Source organism: Leptopilina heterotoma, unplaced genomic scaffold (assembly GCF_015476425.1).
Source record: "Leptopilina heterotoma isolate Lh14 unplaced genomic scaffold, ASM1547642v1 Lhet_53, whole genome shotgun sequence".
Taxonomy (NCBI): domain Eukaryota; kingdom Metazoa; phylum Arthropoda; class Insecta; order Hymenoptera; family Figitidae; genus Leptopilina; species Leptopilina heterotoma.
Window position 1 is genome coordinate 2,306,044 of NW_025111115.1, and position 20,988 is coordinate 2,327,031.

The following is a 20,988-nucleotide window of genomic DNA, read 5'->3' on the forward strand; positions in this document are numbered from 1 at the left end:
TTCATCCCACCGAGATTGACGATACATACATATATACAAGCTTCTGTACATATATCGACTTTACTGTCGTCACATAGTAAATGCAAGTAAATTTAAAAAAAATACAACTACATATATTGTTAATAAAGTCTATTTAAAAATCAATTTTTTATTCTTATTTCTCGTAATGATCCTTAAGTTTAAAACATTCAAATGAACGTCAATATTTTTGTTATAATACTTTTAATAATATTTTACTTAAAAAAATTATTTTCTATAGATTAAAACAATTTTTAATTGCACAGTTTTCTTAAAAGTATCAAATTGATGCCCAAAATTTGGTATCAAATCAATTGCAATTTAATCATTTTAATTTGAAAATTTTGAAAATAATTAAATTAAACAAACAATTTTCTCAATTTTTTTAAATAATCCTGTCTGTTCATAATTATAATTGAAAATTTGATTAATTCAATTTTATTAAAATGTATTTATACTAATTGAATTTCTGCAAAGAATTTTACTATTTATAAAAGTAATTGAATCCTTCCAAAGAATGTTATTTAGGTATTTGTGAAAATAATTAAATGTTTTCGTAGAATTTTATTAAAATTTAGGGAAAATAATTGAATTGTGGAGAACAATTTAATTACTTTCAAAAAATAATAAATATTTCACAGTAATTTCCTTATTTACAAATTTTTTTTTATATATTTCTTCGCAATCATTATAATTATTTTTAATACAATTTTAATCGAATTCCTCGAAAAAACTCTTCAAATTTTTATTAAAATTCGTCAAAAGAATTCAGTTATTTAAAAATTTGTAGATAAAATTCTTTATGAGAATTGAATTTAAAGAAACATGCAATTATTCAATAAATTGTTATGTTTGTATTTAAATAATTGAATTTTAGTAGAATTTTCTCATAAACATAGATTTAAAAATGTATTTCAGTTAAAATTTTAGATTATAATTGAAATTAAAAGCATTAGAGTGCAAATTTTTAGAAATAATTAAATTTTAATAAAGTTTCAGATTAAAATTTTTGATATTTTTAACTAACAATTCTGTGGAATTAATTTTTTTGAGAAACTTTAATTGCGGATTTTTTTTGAAATTATTTAAAGTTTTATTTTCTATAATTTATATTTAATTGAAGAATTTAGAAATAATTAAAATTTTGTAAAATTGAATTATAAACAAATGAATTTGAAAATTTTTAAAAAACTTTTTTAAAAAATTATTAAAAATAATGGATTTATAGAAGATGTATAGTTAAAAACACGAAAAAAAAAATTCAAATTTGTAAAATTTACAAATTATTGCAAAAATTCAATAATTATTTTCAAGAGTAATAATATTCATTCGTAAAAATTAAATATTGTTCAAAAGTAATAAAATTATTTTTAGGGATTCAATTATTTTCACAAATAATAAAATTTTTCGCAGAATTTTGAATTATTTTTAATACAATTTTAATCGAATTTCTCGAAAAAATGTAATTTTTATTAAAAATTTTTTAAATTTCTTTGATAGAATTCAATTGTTTGAAAATTTGTTGATCACGATTCTTTATGGGAATTGAATTTTAAGAAAAATTCAATTATTCAATTAATTATTTATTTGCACTTTATTTGTATTTAAAATTTAAATAATTGAATTCTCGTAGAATTTTCTAATAAAAATTAATTTAAAACTTAATTTCAGTTAAAATTTTCGATTGTGACGAACCGACTTTGTCACTAAATATCCCTTCGTGATAACAAAATATAAATATAATGTTTATAAGAAAATATTAACACAAATACGAATATCCATGTTAAACACAATAACGAAACATACTTAGTTCATCTTTTCGTTATAATCTCGTTTAAAAAGAGTTTAAATATTAATAAAATATAATATCTCTCAATTATTGCAGTTAATTATATTTCACATTTCTATAAATTTACATTGAAAAAGATTAGGAATTTAACTTTAATTAAAAGAATGAGGCTTCAGATACCAATGTATTGTGAAACTTAAGGAGTGGTGTGTTCAGGTTAATGAACCATCACACCACTGCCTAAAACTGCAAGCTTGCAGAAAAGCGCCTGGCAACGAGCAGGTGCAATAAACTAAAGTATGATTTCACCACTGTAATGTCGATTAATAAAATCGATTGACACAGGAAAATCTGGGCATTTGCCCGTGTGTCTCGGCGTGACCAAGACGGAGAGTTAGGGCTATACTGCCAGATAAAGTTATTGTACGAAGCCCTTGTTTGTTTAATTAAATTGAAGGTCTGAATAATAGACCACAAGATAAAAATGAAGTAATAAAATAAGTGAATAAATAAATGGTTATGAAATAAAGTGACAAAAGTAAGAAATGAAAAGTGAAATATTAAATAAAGTGCAAGCGCGTTAAAAAACAAAGGATATTAATTAAAGGAAATAAAACTAAAAAGAAATATATAAATGACAAAGGTGAGCTAAGTTGTTTTACACACTAAGATACAATATATGCACATAAACACATTACGCATCAGAAAATAGATATTGTGTAGAATCACATACTTGAAAGAAGATAAAGATTGTAATCTTTAAAATAAAGTAAATAAGGGAAATTTAGATAATTGTATTAGGGTTTAGAAGTTATAATATATTCTCATTATTTTGTAAATTTGTTTAACTTTATTAACATCTACACAACAATTCCAAAACCTTAAAATCCACTATTTCCAAACAGTAGAGATTCTCACCTCACTACTTGAACAATAAGTAGGAAGGAGGGGATCCACTACCAAACTTTAAAGGTTGCAAGTTTTCTTGTGTAATATTTTACCTTTAATTTTATTGTTAATTAATTAAATTATTATTCATAATTTTTAATACATAACATCGATAATAATTGAATATTAAAAGCATTATAGCGTGAATTTTTAATAATAATTGAATTTTTTTAATTTATTATTTTAAGTTTTTATTTTCTAATATTTATTAAATTGAAGAATTTACGAATAATTGAAATTTCGTAAAATTGAATATTGTAAACAAATGGATTTGAAAATTGTTAGAGAGTTAGAGTTATTAAAAAATTGTTTACTAATAATCATAATCTGAAAGTATCGCGTGAGTAAAACTAATATTAGCGATAATATCTTGTTATAACCCGCGACAATTTCTATATACAATTCGTTCTCTAAAAATGCAAATTTTTCTGCAATATTTGATTTCCTTTTTCTGTTTCATGATTACTAAATTGCTGCCTTCGATTTACTCAAAAGTAAATGTCACGAAACTGACAGTTGAGTGATTAAATTAAATTTATTAAGAGAAAATTTCATTTCTAAAAAAAAAGAGAGAAAATTTTTAGAATCGAGGAAGCCAAGATGTAAAATCTTAAATTATTCTCTCCCTTAAAAGTCATAAATCAAGTCAACTACTGCGTGTCTCAGAAAATGATCAAGATTATTCAGATCACGTTTTCGTCGTCGACAATGCGTGCAATACTATTTTCTAAAAATGCAGAAATTTTCTATATCTTTGAATTCGCACTCTCTTCAGAATCTATATAAAGGAAAACAGGAAAAATATTGTGTAAGAGATAAGTAATTATAAACCGAAAATAAAATTTACTTTGATCGAAATAAAATTTAATTTAATTCAATTAAAGAATTTTTCTATTATCCATTAAATCTGCATTTGAAGAAAATAAATATTTATTTATTGACCTAAATATTTTGTTACATACCTACTTAATTTTCAAAACCAAATGAAAAATATTTAAACCATATTTGTCAAATAATTTTAATTAATTCATTGAAATAAATTTTTATCAGTGCTTCATTATTATCATCTCTGAATTTACGAAATTTTTTTATTTTTAAAAATAGTTTGCATTATTAAACACACTGTTTATTTTGCATTTTATATTATTATATCGTTCTCTCAAATTCTATATTATGCATGTAAAGAATATTAATTCTCGTAATAAATGAAATAAATCGGATTTCACAAAAGCTTTGAATCTCCCTTTCTCTCGAAGGCATTGTGATAAAATCCAAAACGAAAATTAATTTTGCTTTTATAACAATAAATGTCAACATATTTTATGAATGCTTCGTATATAATTATCAATACTGACAAAATATTCAATATGAACTCAAAAAGCTAATGTTTCTAAAAGTTGTGGAAATCGGATTATTTTCATAACGTTATAAAGTTTCGATATTACATTAAATTTCAATGGGTTAAAAAGTTTTATATATATATATATATATAGAGAGAGAGATGAAAAACTTTTTGTGTTATATTGGTAAAAGTTAAAGACTTAGAATTAATTATATTTGAAGAAATTATATTTATTGGGTTATTAGTGCGAAAGTATTAGAAAACAAAAAAAGCCATTTTGTGTATAAGAGGAGTTTTGTTTGTTCTTAGAAATAAATGTTGTATAGCGAATGGAATTCTCGTACTTTTAATGGATACTTTCGAATTATAACGAATCATAAAATTTACTAGCACTTCAAATGCTTTTCGCAGCTTTTTCAACAAAATAGCTTTTCTTCTTTACATGCGGATATTATTTGTTTATTTAATTTTTCTCAGGAGTATTACTTTTGAAGATATCTTTTTACTTTAATACTTTTAATTTAATTTTATTTACTTTAACTTAACTTATTTTATTGAATTAAAGTAAATTAAAATTAAAATCCGAACGGAAAAAAATATTCACCTGGAGCAGCTATAAATTTCGCTAGATTAGCCAAATGTTTAGATGTTTCAGTTAAGACTTTCGCTATTTTAGAGAAACTTATCGCTGTTCCAAATAAAATTTTTTTTCCGTGCGTTTATATTAATTGTCAAACTCTCTAAATTTGATTATAAATAATTGTAAAATTACGAATATTGACGAATATCTTGAGATTCAATATGGAGACGTTATTCTCCACCTGCGAACGCCAAGGTCACCGCTAGATGTCAGTTCAGTTTCTTCTTGGAATTTTTCCTGCCATCTGGTGGTGACCTTGGCGTTCTCATGTGGATCAATTGAACCACCATTTTGTCCCTCAAAACCTAACTATATTTGTTATCGATAAAGAAAAATGTCCTATTAAAATCTTCACTCTAGTCTATACAAAATTTATTTACTTATGAATTCATGATTTATTTATGATTTATTTATGAATTTATTTATGACTTTATTTATGATTTATTTATGAATTTATTTATAAATTTATTTATAAATTTATTTATGAAAACGATAAAAATTTAGAACTGATCGTTATATATTAAAGAAAAACATGTTTTTAACCTACTTATATTGGATTATATTATATGTTTGACAGGATGAAATTTGTTTCATCTCTACATATGATAAAGGAATGAAAAGAAATCCGGTATGACAGTGGATATAACTGTAAGCTATTGCACTAAACCTTCAAATGTCAAAGATGAATAAAAAGTTTATATCTTTCTTTGAATATTTTTCTTTTATCAATATATTGGAAGTGCCTTATTCTTTGCTTTTTCTGAAAAAAATATCTGCGACTACTTTCTAGATAGAAAAAAAAAGAAACGAAACGAAATATGTTTTCTTATCGTCTCAAAACTCCTATATAAATCTCTCAAGCTAAATTTCTTCTGCCTTTATTAGCCATTGACAAAATCCAGGCTTTACTTTTAATGGTGACTCCAAAAGAAGAACATTTATTTACAGGGTAAATTGATGGGTCAAGTCAACAAAAAGTAGTGAAACATTTCAAAATACTTTTGATATTTTTTACTTATAAAATTTCAATTAATAAAATTTTAAGTGTTTCTTCGAAGAAATACAATACTTATAGTTATAAAGTTTATTTCTGTTTATTTTATTAGTAATAAATTATTTAATATTATTTTTATTTTATTGTTTTTTTATTATTATATATTAAATATTTATATAATATATAATATAATATATAATAATAATATAATAATAATATAATAATAATATATAATAATATATAATATATAATATATAATATTATTATATATTTTTATTATTATATATGTTATTATGTTACTATTTTATTATATTATTATTATTATTATTATTGTTTATTTATTTATTTAATACATATCTCCGCAGTCCAAAGAGGACCATAAATAGTTATTGTTATTATTATTATTATTAATTTTATTATTATTAATAACAATAAACTCATAAGAAACCAAATAAAAAATATAATTATGGTATTTTATAAATAAAAAAATGTAACCTTAAAAAAACTAACCTTATTAAATTTTAGTTTGTCAAACTTGAAAATTATCTTTTTAGAACCTACATCACTATTATATCGTAAATCTTCAATAACACATACGAGAATTATGTACACAATCTACTCTATAAAATTTAAAACACAATAAAGCGACTTTTGACACTTTTTCTCTCCCCTCGTGATTTATTCATTTTTCACTTTTCATTTTTCAAAATATTTCTTAATATTAAAACAAAAAAATTTTTTACTTCACTACGTAAACTTTTAGAAATGTGATAACTTTTTTTATTTTTCATTATTGTAAACGTAAAAGTCATTTTTTAAAAAACCATATTTCAAACCATTTTAAGGCCATCTTTCATACGTGACACATATTATAAACAAAAAGTGAAATAATTTAGGGGAAAAAATAAAAGAAAATTGAAAAATTTATTAGAAAATACAAAATCAATTTTGAAATATATTTCCTATTTATTTACATTTTTTATTTTTATTTGTTTTTATTTTTGTTATAAAATAAAATTAATAAAAGTATTTTTATTAGGATATAATTATTAAATTCTAATTATAGATTGAATTATTATTTTCAGTAACATATTTAAATTATTATATAATTATTAATAATAATTGATAAATTTAATAATTAAACTTTAATAATAATAATAAATTTTTGTTTAATTAATCCTACTATGACAAACAGAAATTTAAAAAAATAAAATAATAAAAAAAAAGTATCTATAAAATGTATTTGTATCTATATTTGTGTATTTAAAAATTATTATTCATATCAATTTACTTTAAGCCCAAACGCGCAAAAAATAAGAATTTCTTGTATTAAAAAGAAAATTCAGAATTAGAGAAATAAAAAATTATCTCATAAAATAAGAAAGAAAATTCTTTTAGCAAGGTCAATTATTCTTCATCTCATTACTTAGAAAGCTGGTGGAGACATTTTGAATAATTATATCCTCTTTTCACTAAAGATAAAAATATTCTTTGTACTCAAATTATTTTGTACTTAAAAATGAAAATACCTTCATAATAAAAATTACATTATTAAATAAAAGAAAATTTTAGTAAAAAATTACTAATAATAAATAGTTAATTAATAAGTAGCTAATTTCGACCAATATGTCTTCCATTTTCAAACAAATATTTCTCTATTTAAATTTTAATTGAAAAAATAAAAATATTTACTCTTCTGAAATTATTTATTTATAATAATAAACGGGACAAGCCCATTTAGTGTCACAATAAAAAAAAAGTCAAATTTATCTTAACGAGAATAAATTTTCCATTTTTATTAAACAAGTATTCCAAAATAAAATTGAAAGCAAATTAATAAAAATTTGAGAAACTATTTGATTGTGAATAGTTGATGATTATAACTGATTAATTATTGATGCAATTTAATGGACTGAGAATAATTCTTATATCGATTGGTAACGCCTACACTATTAGAACTTCTATTAACCTAAATACAAACAATGATTTCGCATTTCGATGTAGGTGATCAAACAACAATTGAAACTTGAATACATTCTCTTGGTCGAGAGGAATAATGCAAGTTGTGGAAGGGTATTATTAATCAGAATTGCCAATTCATTAGTGGCAGTAGCCATTAACGCAACAAAAGTCATCACGAAAGCTTATATATCCAGAGAAACAATACGTTACACGTGTGTAAAGTCAATAAAAAATTAAACTTTAACTCTATCATTATTGTCCACTCAACAAAATGACATTTCAGAGACCGTTTCAAGGACATCTTACACAGTGACATGTCCGACGTAAACAAACAGTGAATTTAGGGGAAAATAAAAAGAATAGAAAAATTTAGGAAGAAAAATAGAAATAAAAAATTTAGGGAGAAAATAAACAGAATAAAAAATTTAGAGGAGAAATTACAATTGTTGTACATGTAGAGCACTTCATTGCTAATATAAATAGTAAATTAAAACTTTTGTTACTCACGGTTTGGTTCAATTTGTCAAAAAATATTGCAAACTTACAGAGAAATGAATGTTGATTTCATCAGCCGGTGTCGGTCCTGGTATTCCATGTTGAAATCGCAACTTGTTGATTGTCGTCTATATCTTTGGGGCACAAAATAAATTCACTCGCGACCCTCGCGACTTTAATAATTTCGAATACTCGTGTTATTCGTGTTTATTCGAACTAAAAGGGCGAATTTTTACATAATTATAACAAACGATCGCGATTACAGGCGACACTCCCGATATTTCGACAAAAAAAAAAAATTTTTACTCGATCGCGAACACTCGGCACTCCCGACAAAAAAAGCAAACTACGCGAGAATCGACTTTTTTTATTTAATTATTACAGATAATCAAACTAAATATCACATGATTCGCGACGATAATTCACTAATTGCACCGATTTCCTTTTATTCAGTTCCATTACTTGTGTGATTGTGCCCCGCCGGTCCCGCCAGAATGTACTTGATACCCCGAGCTGCCCTGAGCTACCCTTTTAGTAACGACATGTCAGGGTTGGGTAGGTAAGATAGCGAATTTCCTACAATTAAGCCAGGGTGGGGTTACCACGTTTCTTTGCATTTACGAATAATGTTTAATTTTCGCACATATGAATAGAGCATAAGGGATAAGGGAAACAAATATGGCGTTTCAAAAAGATAACTGTCAAAATTGTTGTTCTTGCTGTTGGTAAAAAGTGTGAATTATCCGTTTTGGAATAAAGAATCGCAAAAAAAAACACAATCGAGTAAAAACTTCATCGGATAATTAATAATACTATCGAATAAGAGTGTAATTTGTGACTAGATTTATTATTCGGTTTTTCATCGCTGTGTAACGTAAAAAAAGAAATTCTTCAGTCTCGTCAGAGTTGCCACAGGTTAGAAAAATATTATTTAATAATTTCAAAAGTTTTAACGCAATTATCTTGATAAATAACAAAATTCTTCACAAAAATTCAACCTATGTTCAAAATTTTTTATGAAATTCATTGTAAAATTGAATTATTTTCATAAATAATAATATTCATCACAACAATTCAATTATTTTCGAAAGTAATACATTTTTTCGAAGAAATTCAATTACTTTAAAAAATTTTATCGAATATCTCGTCAAGAATTCAATTATCTTTATAAATAGCAAAATTTTTAGACAAAAATTCAATTATATTGGAAAATTTAAATAAAATTCTTTGCAAAATTTCAATTATTTTCAATAGTTTTTCCAAAGATTTTCAATATTTACTATTCTCATAAAATTTATCAAAAAATTCAAGTATTAAAAAAACTTTTAGATACAATTCCTCGCAGAATTTCAAATAGTTTTAATACAATTTTAAATAAATTCCTCGAAAAAGTGCAATTATTCTGAAAAAATTTATTAAAACTTGACGAAAGAATTCAATTCTAAGAAACATTCAATTATTCAATAAAATAAAAATTTCGTTGCAATAATTCAATTTTTTTATAAATATATTTTAATTTGTCGCAGGAAATCAATTATTTTCAAAAAAATTTTAATTAATTCTGCAAAAAAATTTTAATATTTTGATAAACAACAAAATTCTTCCCATAAAATCAATTATTATAAGGAATTCGAATAAAATTCTTTACCAAAATTCAATTATTTTGATAAATTTCAAAATTTTTCACAAGAATTCAATTCTTTTGAAAAGTAATAAAATATTTTGCAGAAATTAAATTATTTTCAAACAATTTTTTTAAATTCTCGTCAAAAATTAAATTATTGTGCAAAATTTTAATAAAATTCTTGGCAAAATTTTAAATATTTAAACGAAATTTAATAAAATTCGAATGAATTCAATTATTTTTTAACTTTTTCTCAGGAATTCAATTATTGTTATTAAAAATTTTAATAAAATTCTTCAAAAAGTTTTGAACTATTTTCAAAAATTGTTATAAAATTTTTTATTATAATAAATTTCAGTAAAAGTTTAATTCAATTCCTTAAAAAAAATTAATTATTTTTAAAAGTTGATAAAATTTTTAGTAAAAATTAAATCTAAAAAAAAATTTTTCAATTATTGAATAAATTATTTATTTTTGTATTTAAATAATTGAATTTTCATAGAATTTTCTAATAAAAATTTATTTAAAAATGAATTTTGGATAAAATTTTAGATAATAATTTAATATTTAATATTAAAAACATTATATCCTGAATTTTTATAGAAATAATTGATTTTTTGAAAAGGTTTTAAATTCAAATCTTTGGAATTCTAAATTTTTCGTACTTTTTACTAATTATTGATTTAAAGACGAATTTTAGTTAGAAATTCTAGAAAATAATAATTAAATTTAAATGATGAAAATAATTAACTATTATAATGAAATACCTATTATTTTAATAAAATTTTCCAATAGAATTCTAGTATTTACAAACAATTTTGACAAAATTCTACACGATTATATTCAATTATTTTCTAAAATAATTAAAATTTCACAGGAATTCAATTATTTAAAATAGAATTTGCATAAATTTTTTCGAAAAAAATCAATTGTTTGAAGCATTTTTATAAAATTTTTCTCAATAATTCAATTATTTACATAAATAATAAATCTCATTGCAGAATTTTATTTATTTTAATTATTTTTAATACAATTTTAATCAAATTCCTCGAAAAATGTAATTATTCTTAAAAATTTTATTAAAATTTGTCGAGAGAATTCAATTATTTAAAAATTTGTTGATAAAAGTCTTTATGAAAATTTCTATTTTAAGAAACATACAATTGTTTAATAAAATATTTATTTTTATAGTTAAATAATTTTTTTTCTATTTTTAGGACCTTAATTTTTACACCTTAAATTTTATATTTATCATATTTATATTCTATTTTTTTTTAATCTTAAAAAGTTTATATATAGTTAAATAATTAAATTCTCGTAGAATTTTCTAATGAATATTGATTTAAAAATGAATTCCAAATAAAAATCTTTGAAAATTTGAACTTTTCATACTTTTAATTAAGAATTCTATAGAATTCATTTTTCTCAAAAAGTTTATTGGAATTTTTTTTAATTATTTCATGTTTTTAATTTCGAATATATTTAATTGAAGAATGTCAAAATAATCGAAATTTCGTAAAATTAAATTGTAAATAAAAGAATTTGAAAATTCACAAAGAACTTTTAAAAAATTTTATAAAAAAATTGAAGAATTTATTTTAATTTTTTAATTATTATAAAATATGAAGAAAGCGATCACACAGAGTCGAAAACTCGGAGTGATCAATATTTTCATGTTTTATAAAATATTCTTATTTATTGAATTTCATATTTTTGAATATTTTTGTAAAAAAAATAATTATTAAATATTTATTTAAAAAAGAAGTTATTTACGTTTTCGAATAATTTTACTTTTGAAGAAATTTGTAAATAAATGTAATAGAACATTTTTTTGACTATCTAATAATTTTTGAAGTGAATCAAAATATTCTTTAAGATCAGAGAAAAAGTGAAAATTCTGTCTGGAAATCAGGGAAAAGTCAGGAGAAAAGAAAATTAAATTTTTGTAGCAACCCTGCTTGGAATAAACAATTCTATATTTAACACCGCAAGAAAATAAAAGCTTTGATCTTATCAGTAAGTAACCTCACTATTAATAGACCCATTTTACTCTCTCTCTACATGAGAATATGCAATAAGTAACGAGTATAACTGTATATATGAATGTACCTGTTGCAGTAGCACCCTTATTGCCTTTCAGCCTTTTTAACACTTGTTAACCATCAGACATCCGCGACCCCTGCACAAATGAAAATAAATAATTCTCTCAGAATTACAGTTATATTTATTCACAATATTATTAAGTCTTTTATTTAATTTAATACTAAACTACTAATCTCTAAATATTTCCGAACAAAAAAAAACTTTTTTTAAAACTTTATTATTTGCGCTGTATGCGTATTATCAAAATAAGAGAAACATACATTTTTTTATAGAAAACTTTTGCAGGCAAACAAAGTTATAACATACATAAAATTTATATTGATATGCTAGTGTGCATGCAAGGAGAAAAGCAATCGCAATATCCAATTTAAATGATAATCTTCTGCATATATCACAAACGTGTATATATACGCATCTACACGATTAAATTATTCTTTCTGACCAACCATCCAATTTTCAAGAAACAAAAAAAAAACTTTTTCATCTTCGCAAATATAGTTTTATTAAAAAATAAATTATTCGTATATTAAAATTGAATTAAAGGAAAAAAGGTATAAAAACAAGTTTTCTGTTTCTTATTTTTTTCTATCCAAAATAATTTTTCAATATCATTTAAAATATCATCAGGGTTGCCACAGATTGAGAAATTCAGGAAATAGTCAAAGAAAGTACAATTCAATTATTTTATAAAAATTTTAATGAAATATTCTTCGTAGAAATTCAATTCATTTTAAAAATTAACAAATGATAGCAGAAATTCAATTATTTTCAAAAGTATTAGAATTCTTCTCAGACATTCAATTAGGTCAAAAAAAATTTTTTAAATTCTCATCAAAATTTCAATTATTTTCAAAAGTAAAATAATTTTTCTTCAAAATTCAATTATCTTTAAAAATTTTAATAAAATTATTGGAAAAATTTCAATTATTTTTTTTTAAATAATAAAAATTTCATAGGAATTCAATTATTTAGAAATTTATTATAAATTTTTTCGCAATAATTCAATGATTTTCATAAATATTAAAATTCTTTTACAGAATTTCAATTATTTTCATAAATAATCAAATTCTTTTGAAGAATTCAATTTTTTTTTAATTAAAGTCATCGCAAAATTTCAATTATTTTCCATAAATAATAGAACACTTCTCAGGAATTCAATTATTAAAAAAATTTTTAATAAAATTCCTTGCAAGAATTCAAGGATAAATGCAATTATTCTTAAAAATTGTATTAAAATTCATCAAGAGAATTCAATTTTTTTTAAAATTTTAATAAACTATTCTTCGTAGAAATTCAATTAATTTTAAAAATTACAAGTGATTGGAGAAATTCAATTATTTTCAAAAGTAATAAAATATTCTTCTTAGATATTAAATTATTTTCAAAAGTTTTAATTATTTTCTACAATTTTCCTCAATTTAATGATTTTTAATATCTACTACCTACTTAAAAAAAATTTTCTAAAGAATCCAATTACTTAATAAAAATTTTAATAAAATTCAATTTTTTCATAAATAATAGAACTCAATTTTGAATTTCAATTATTTTAATACAATTGTAATGGAATTCCTCAAAAAATGTAATTATTGTTAAAAATTTTATTGAAATCAAAGAATTTCAATTATTTTCAAAAATTTTAATTAAATTCTTTGCGTAGCAATTCAATTTTTTTCAAAATAATTTTAATAAAATTCTTCGCAGAAATTCAATTATGTTTAAAAATTTACAAAAATTCTCGTCAAAATTTTAATTATCTTTATAAATAATAGCATTTTTCTCCGAAATTCAATTATTTTCAAAAATTTTAATTAAATTTTTGGTAGAATTTTATTTATTTTTAATACAATTTTTATCAAGTTTCTCGAAAAATGCAATTATTTTTAAAAATTTTATTAAAATTTGTCAAGAAAATTCAATTATTTAAAAATTTGTTGATAAAATTCTTTATGAAAATTCAATTTTAAGAAACATTCAATTGTTCAATAAAATATTTATTTTTATAGTAAAATAATTGAATTCTCGTAGAATTTTCTAATAAATATTGATTTAAAAATTAATTTCAAATCGAAATCTTTAAAAATTTAGACTTTTCATACTTTTAATTAAAAATTCTGTAGAATTAATTTTTCTCAATAAGTTTAATGGAATTTTTTTTAATTATTTGAAGTTTTTAATTTCTAATATATTGAATTGAAGAATTTCAGAATAATCGAAATTTCGTAAAATTAAATTGCAAACAAAAGAATTTGAAAATTCACAAAAAACTTTTTCAAAAATTATTTAAAAAATTGAAGAATTTTAGTTAAAAATTCTAGAAATGAATAATCGTAATGATAAAAATTATTTTTGAAGAAGTTACAGTAACAAAGTAGCCATTTTTAATTATAAACCATAATGAAAGCGATCACAGGTTGTTAAATTTCAAAATAGTTTGAATTTGAATTTTTTGAAAATCTTAATTCCTGTGGAAAAATAATAAAAATCGATGTTAAAATCGTAATTAAAGAAATAACAGACTTTGGTTTTATTTTTTTTCACAATAATCTTTAACAAACTAGTGTGTTTTTAAAAAGTTAAAAAATATCCTCTATCGAAACTTACTTTTCCGTTAAGTAAAATCGAAAGAGTATTATATATAGAAATAGATGAAAGTCATGGAATGAATAAAATAGAAGGAATTTCGAACTTTGTTTCTATCCATTTGTAGAAAATCGAATGCATATATCAACACTCTCGGGTAAAATTTAAATTCTGTTAACTTACAATGAAGTGTATAATGGGGATGAATTTCTGCGGTTAATTAAGAAATTACTGTGCTGTAAATTTAAATGTCATCGCCTTAGAATAAAATAGATTTTTTTTAAGTTAAAACAAATAGAGCTTATTGACTTTTTTTCTTATTTTCCCTTGTTTTTCGTTTAATAATAATAAAGTTTTTTTGTTTCATTTAAACCTTAATTTAAAAAAAATTCAATTATTGCAAAACCATTCTGAGTATTGAACTAATGAATTTAATTAGAAATATTTAAAAACTTATATTTTCAAAAATTTGAAAAACTAAAATTCTTCTGAAATTAGTTAAATTTGTTAATATATATTTAATTTATTATTAAAAATAATGGATTTATAAAAGAATTTTAGTTAAAAACACTGAAACGAATTAAATTTTGAAGCAATTAGAAATGATTGCAGATATTCAATTATTTTCAATAGTAGTAAAATTCACCTCAAAAATTCAATTACGTCAAAAAAATTAAAAAAATTCTCTTCAAAATATTAATTATTTTCAAAAGTAAAAAAATTCTTCTTCGAAATTTAATTATCTTCAAAAATTTTAATAAAATTATTGACTTCAATTATTTTCATAAATAATAAAAATTTCATAGGAATTGAGTTATTTACAAATAAATTTCTTCGCAATAATTCAATTATTTTCATAAATATTAAAATTCTTTTACAGAATTTCAATTATTTACAAATAAATTTCTTCGCAATAATTAAATTATTTTTCATCCAATTTTCATCAAATTTTTCGAAAAATGAAATTATTACTAAAAATTTTATTAATTCAAAGAAATTCAATTATTTAAAAAACCTTTGCTATAATTTATTTATTAGAATTTAAGTATTATTTTCAATACATTTAATTAAATTTTTCTAAAGAATTAAATTATTTTTAAAAATTTTAATGAAATTCTTTGTGTAGCAATTCAATTTTCTTGAAAATAATTTTAATAAAATTCTTCGCAGAAATCCAATTATGTTTTAAAAATTTACAAAAATTCTCGCCTAAATTTCAATTATCTTTATAAATAATAAAATTCTTCTCTGCGAAATTAAATTATTTTCAAAAATTTTAATAAATTTCTTGGCAGTATTTCAATTATTTTTAATACAATTTTCATCAAATTTTTTGAAAAATGCAATTATTCTTAAAAATTTTATTAAAATTGGTCAAAAGAATTCAGTTATTTAAAAATTTGTTGATAAAATTCCTTATGAAAATTCAATTTTAAAAAACATATAATTGTTCAATAGAATATTTATTTTTATAGTAAAATAATTGGATTCTCAATAAATTTTCTAATAAATATTGATTTAAAAATGAATTTCGAATTAAAATCTTTGAAAATTTTAACTTTTATCATACTTTTAATTAAGAATTCTGTAGAATTAATTTTTCTCAAAAAGTTTAATGGAATTTTCTTTTAATTATTTGAAGTTTTTAATTTCTATTATGTTTAATTGAAGAATGACAGAATAATCGAAATTTCGTAAAATTTAAATTGTAAACAAAAAAATTTAAAAATTCACAAAGAACTTTTTCAAAAATTTTTTAAAAATTGAAGAATTTTAGTTGAAAATTCTAGAAATGAATAATCGTAATGATGAAAATAATTTTTGAAGAAGTTACAGTAACAACACTGTTTTCGTGAATGTATCAAATTGATACCAAAGTGGATTATATTGATGTCAAAAATTAGGATCAATTTTTTATTTGATCCACATTTTTGGTATTAATTCGTTGCATTTTGATACTATTAAGTTACCAGTGAAAGTAGCAAGTTTTAATTATTATAAAACATGAAGAAAGCAAGAAAGAAAGCAAGAAAGAAAGTTTTTTAATATTCTTATTATTGAATTTCAAATTTTTGAATATTTTAATGTCTATAAAAAAATAATGATTAAATATTTATTTAAAAATAAAGTTATTGATGTTTTCGAATAATTTTCGTTTTAAAAACCTGGAAAAATGTCGTATTTTAACCTGGAAAAAAGGTCAGGGAATTTGAAAAGGACAAAAGCGTGGCAACCCTGAAATTCTTACCTTTTAATGTCGTCAAATTTTAAACAAAACTTTTTTTTTTATTGCATTCAGTAATTAATAAAGTATATTTGATGGAAAATATTTTCTTCATTTAAACGTTCGAAACTTGTGGATCATATTATTAATAATTGTATTTAATATTTATGCGGAGAAATTAAATTGCGTAATTTTTTATTATGATATTAGAGATAATTTCAATAGAAGTTTGTTGGATAAATTAGATACTGACATCAAAATGAGATTCTCTTCATGCGCTTTGAAGAACCACCTTAGATGGAAGAAAAGGGTGCTCAGTTGCTAAGGAAACCAGGAAACTTCCTTTTCCTATTAACTTACAGGAAAAACTTCTTTCCTCCTTTTTTCACATGTATGCTTTTTTTTCCTTTAGAAATTTAAAAAGCGTCTTTAAAAAAAAAAATTAATTGCCTCATAGAAGAAAAAATTTATATAGAAAAATAAAATCTTCTCGCACTGTGCAACACATAAATAAATATATATTTTTGCTCTAACTTTTATCCTAGCTATGTCATTCGGTTCATTCTTTAAATTCACTCTCTTGGGGTGTTTAGAAAGTCCGATTTTTTCGGCGCAACTTGATAAAAAATTTATATCGCAATTTTTTTGCCATTTTGCATATAAAATATTATAAATTTGAATGACGAAAATAATTAATCGAATGAAATTGTGGTAAAGGAAGTATTGAAATTGTTTTTTTCTTAAATATATATAATATAAAAGCAGCACGGGATCTATTCCTCGTTATGGCAGCCAATCGTATGATCCCTTAGCAAATGCTTGTTGAGTTATTGAGGTCACGTCATGATCTTAGGAAGCGATCGAGTGTACAAGAAAATCGTCACGAAACCAATCTAGATTAATAAGCTCAACACTCAGGAAAATAACATAACTTTTGTACAGTTAACGCCAATCACGTTAGACTGACTGGCTTCACGTTCAATTTTGTCAAGTTCTATTTTCCTTTTTCCCCCGACTTTAGTTGCCTTGAGCGCAATAAAAAGAGCGATACAATTTTCACTTAAGATACTTTTATTACTTTTATTTTCTTTTAACTTGCGCGACAATGTTCTCACTCCTTGGACTCTTATTTCAATTTCAATTTTTCAAAGTTAATTAGAATATGCTAAAATCAGAGTGGCGTTTCGGTATTGTTATAATTTAATACATTGAGTGATTAGAATTTTTTTTTTTTTGAAATATAAACAAAATTATTTTTTTGGAAAATTTCCACTACTTTAAAATGTTTAAATTCGCAATTGCTAGAAATCAAAAGAATACCTATTCTCAAGAATTATAATCAAATTCTTTAAAAAGATTCAATTATTTTCAAAAAATGTTCGAAATTCAATTATTTTGAATATCTATAGTATTTTTCTGAAATTTCGCAAAAGAACTCAATTATTAAAAAAAAATTGATAAAATTCACCCTAAATTCAATTATTTTTATAAATAATAAAACTCATCAAAGAATTTCAATTCTTTTTAATACTATTTTAAGTTAAATAAACGAAAAAACCAATTGTTATCACAAATAAAGTTTTTCACAAGAATTCAATTTTTTAAAATAAAATTTTCATAATATTTATTATATTTCGAAGAAATTAATCATTTAAAACATTGTTTATAATAGTATTCAATTATTTTTAAAAATAACACAATTTTTCACAGAAATTCAATTCTTTTTAAACATTTTCATAAAATTATTCGCAATAATTAAATTATTTTCATAAATAATAAAATTCTCCTCAGGAATTCAATTATTTTTGAAAATTTTAAAAAAATTCTTAGCAACTATTCAATTATTTTCATAAATAATAAAATGCTTTTTAGAAATTCAATTATTTTTAATACAATTTTAGAGGAATTGCTCAAAAATTATAATTATTCTTAAAAATTCGATTTCAATTCCATGAAGAAATCAATTGTTTAAACAAATTTTTTTTTAAATTCTTTGGAAAAATTCAATTATTTTCAAAAATATTAGAATTTTTCACAGAATTTCAATTATGTTCAAATATTTTAATAAAATTGTTCGAAAGAAATCAATTATTTTAAATACAGTTTTAATTAAATTTTTTTGAAATAATTCAATTATTCTTTAAGAATGTAAATTAACTATTTAAACACATGTAAGCTTATAAACCTTTTGAGAGATTTTTTTATGCTTTAAATAAAAAAAAAAAAAAATTTAATTATTTTAAGTCATTTTTATGAAATATTTTGCAAAATTCAATTATTTTTATAAATAACAATATTCATCACAAGAATTCAATTGTTTTTAAAAATTCTTAGAAAATCGTTCTCAAGAATTCAATTATTTTCATAAATAATAAAATACATCGCAGAATTTCAATTATTTTTAATACAATTTTACTGGAATTGCTCAAGAAATGTAATTATTCTTAACAATTAAATTTCAATTCCTCGAAAAAATTAATTATTTAAGAAAAATGTTTTTTTTATTCTTTGGAAGAATAAAAAAAAATGTTTTTTTTTATTCTTTTGAAGAATTTAATTATTTCCATAAATATTAAAATTTTTCACAGGAATTCAATTATTTTCAAATATTATAATAAATTTGTTCAAAAGAAATCAATTATTTTACATACAGTTTTAATTAAATTTTTTTGAAATAATTCAATTATTCTTTAAGATTTTAATAAATTTTTTCCAAAGAATTCAATAATTTACATAAATAATTCTTCGAAAGTATTCAATTATTAAAGATGAATAACATAATTATTCCCGAAAATTCAATTATTTTGAGTCATTTTTATAAAATATTTGCAAAATTCAATTATTTTCATAAGTAACAATATTCATCACAAGAATTCAATTGATTTTTTAAAGTAATAACTTTCTTCTTGAAAATTCAATTATTTTAAAAAATTCTAATAAAATCGTTCGTAAGAATATAATTATTTTCATAAATAATAAAATACTTTTTAGGAATTCAATTATTTAAAAAAAAATTAATTAAAATACCACACATAGATTCAATTATTTTCAATAATTTAAATAGAATTCTTTGTAAAATTTAATTATTTTTTAAATCTGTTTGCAATTCAATCATTTTCAATATCTACAATTTTATTCATTAAATTTTCAAAGAGAATTCAATTATTTAAAAATTTGGTTATAAGAATCTTGGTAAGAATTCAATTCTTTTCATTAATAATAAAAATGAATTGAATTTCTCAGGAATTCAACTATTTAAATTAGAATTTTCTAATATTTTTCTAATATTTTTTAATATTTTATTTAAATTACAATTTTCACAGAATTAGTCGAAAGAAATCAATTATTTAAACATTTTTATAAAATTCTTCGTAAGAATAAAATTATTTTTATAATTATTTAAATTCTATCATAAACAATAAAATTCGTTGCAGGAATTCAATTTATTTCCGCAGGATAAGAGAGAAGTAAATATTTTTGATGGAAATTAAGAAAAATTCAGGAAAATAAAAAATTAGGAATAGAATTATTGTCAGTTTTATGAAGTGTCTAAAATGAGTTTTTTTTTGTCGTCAAGTTTATTGCGTTAACATTTATTTTAATTTTTATATTACAGGAATGAAAGTTCTAAACAATTTTGTAATTCCCCGCACTGAAATCTGGAGTTTTGGTTACTCCAGGTTCCGCAAGGTGGCCGCGGTTGGGATTCCCATAAGAGAAACGAATCTCGCACTCTATATAAGAGCGACTAGTCGTCTGTACAATTCAAAAAGGGTACTCGCTACTTCAATAGCGCGTCGATTCAAACTGTTTCGACGGGGTATGGCTATCTAGACATACCCAGTACATAATTTTTGTTCTTTGAGGCTGTTGGCTGCCACCTAGCACCGACGCCTCTGCTTTCTTAATAAATATTAAAATTCTTTCCAGAAATTCAATTTTTTTCAAAAAATTCTCATCAAAATTTCAATTATCTTTATAAATAGCAAAATTTTTCGACAAAATTCAATTATATATTCAGGAATTTTTATAAAATTCATTGCAAAATTCAATTATTTACATAAATAACAATATTCATTAGAAGAATATTGAATTATTTCCGAAAGTAATAAAATTCAATTATTTTCTAAAATTTCAATAAAAATTCATGTCAAAATTTCAATTATTTTCAAAAATTTTTTTTAATTTAATAATTTTCAATATCTAACAATTTTAATGAATTTCCACAAAAAGAATTCAATTATTAAACAAAAATTTTGATAAAATTCT

At 21.3% G+C, this 20,988-nt stretch overlaps 1 protein-coding gene and 1 non-coding gene across 2 annotated transcripts in view; both read left to right on the forward strand.

The window, feature by feature from the left end:
- The window catches only part of LOC122508202 (neo-calmodulin-like), a 154,715-nt gene that overhangs the window by 15,369 nt on the left and 118,358 nt on the right, over window positions 1-20,988 (forward strand). The gene's annotated exons all lie outside the window — the stretch shown is intronic.
- On the forward strand, window positions 20,487-20,617 carry LOC122508304. The gene has a single exon (XR_006302212.1). It is a non-coding gene; the product is annotated as a U11 spliceosomal RNA (small nuclear RNA).